We start from the raw sequence: 1,887 nt of genomic DNA, 5'->3' as shown, positions 1-1,887 counted from the left end.
CCATTCTCCTATCAGGGTTTTGCTTACATAAGCACCCAGCATGATTTTTAAATCACTGGGTCTGGAACTTGAACAGTGGTCTATTATGTGGGAATCCAGTGTCTTAACCACTATGTCCCCTGCTGGCCCCTGAAATTCTTCCTTCCTTTCTTTCTTTCTTTCTTTCTTTCTTTCTTTCTTTCTTTCTTTTTTTAAAGAATTATTTATTTAGCTCTTCCTCAGCTGGCGCTCACCGAGGAGCAGGCATGTTCAACTTGAGCACCAAGATCGTGAAGCCCAATGGCGAGAAGCAGGACGAGTTTGAGTCGGGCATCTCCCAGACTCTGCTGGAGCTGGAGATGAACTCGGACCTGAAGGTGCAGCTCAGGGAGCTGAACATCGTGGCGGACAAGGAAATTGAAGGTGGTGGTGGTCGGAAAACTATCATAATCTTTGCTCCTGTTCCTCAACCAAAGTCCTTCCAGAAAACCCAAGCACCGTTTCCTACACGAGCTGGAGAAGTTCAGTGGGAAGCACGTGGTCTTTATTGCTCAGAGGAGAATTCTGCCTAAGCCAACTCGAAAAAGCCGTACGAAAAATAAGCAAAAGCACCCCAGGAGCTGCACCCTGACCGCCATGCATGACGCCGTCCTGGAGGATTTGGTCTTCCCCAGCGTGATCGTGGGCAAGAGGATCTGCGTGAAGCTGGACCACAGCCGGCTCATCAGGGTCCACCTGGACAGGGCCCAGCAGAGCAACTTGGAACACAAGGTCGAAACTTTCTCTGGTGTCTATAAGAAGCTCAGGGGCAAGGATGTTAATTTTGAATTCCCAGAGTTTCAGTTGTGAAGAAAATGACTAAATAAACCCTCACAGTAAAAAGAATAAAGAAAGAAAAGAAGAAAAGAATTATTTATTTAATTCCATTTGTTATTATTTTTTAATTTGACCAGAGAGAGACAGAAAGAGAAAGGGAGACAGTAAGCTGCCAGGCCTGGGACTTGAAACACATTTGGCCATGTGGGAATCCAGCACCTTTAACCGCCATGCCACTTGTTGCCTCCCTCCCCCGAATTCTTTCTAATGTGCAGATTTGGATGCAATAGGGCTGGGGAAGGGGGCCCTGAGATCTTGCATTTCCAACAAGCTTCCAAGTGGTGCTGATGCTCCTCATCTAAGGACTGCAATTTGAATAGCAGAGTCTTAGAATAGACTGAACTCCTGAGAGCCAGGGCTGTCTTATACCAAGTACTGTCCTCTGTGCCTAGTGGGTAAGTTAAGTCCGTCAATGTTGTTGAAGTATGGATGGTCACTGACTCACTTATCAGTTAAGAGAGACCTGGGCAGTTTGGAGCTGTGGTGTCTCTCACAGGAGTACACCGTAATGAAAAGTTTGGTTTTGTCAGTTGCAGTCTCCCTTGGTTCTAGATTTTCTTTCTTTCTTTATCTTTCCTCTCCTCTCCTCTCCTCTCCTCTCCTCTCCTCTCCTCTCCTCTCCTCTCTTCTCCTCTCCTCTCCTTTCCTTTCCTCCCCTTTCTTCTCCTTTCCTTTCCTTCCTTCCTTTCTCTTTTTAAAAGTTTATTTATTTCTTCCATTAGTGAGAGAGAGAGACCAGCAGGGCCTCGACACTACATTATCCCCCAGCTTCAGCCAGCTTTGGAGCTGGGAGGGGTGTTAATGGGCACACGCATGCTTGGCATACTCAGGGAGGTCTCATAGGCACACACACGCCTGGGACACACATGTCTGGCATACTCATGGGCACACACATGCCTGGCATACTCATGGGCACACACATGTCTGGCATACTCAGGGATGTCTCTGAATGTGAATATGGAACCTTTCCATCTGGGCCAGCTTTGTAGAATATCATACTTTACCACTGTCCACCATCTGGTCCACTAATTC

The 1,887-nt window shown here is 47.1% G+C and overlaps 1 pseudogene; it reads left to right on the top strand.

Annotated features, from left to right (window-relative positions):
* The first annotated feature begins 234 nt into the window (after nucleotides 1–234).
* Nucleotides 235–828, top strand: LOC102471143 (40S ribosomal protein S7 pseudogene; annotated as a pseudogene).
* The last annotated feature ends 1,059 nt before the right edge of the window (nucleotides 829–1,887 follow it).

This window comes from Tupaia chinensis, unplaced genomic scaffold (genome assembly GCF_000334495.1).
Source record: "Tupaia chinensis unplaced genomic scaffold, TupChi_1.0 Scaffold145367_1, whole genome shotgun sequence".
NCBI lineage: Eukaryota > Metazoa > Chordata > Mammalia > Scandentia > Tupaiidae > Tupaia > Tupaia belangeri.
Note: the sequence above shows the minus strand (reverse complement) of the source record. Positions and strands in the feature narration are given on the sequence as shown.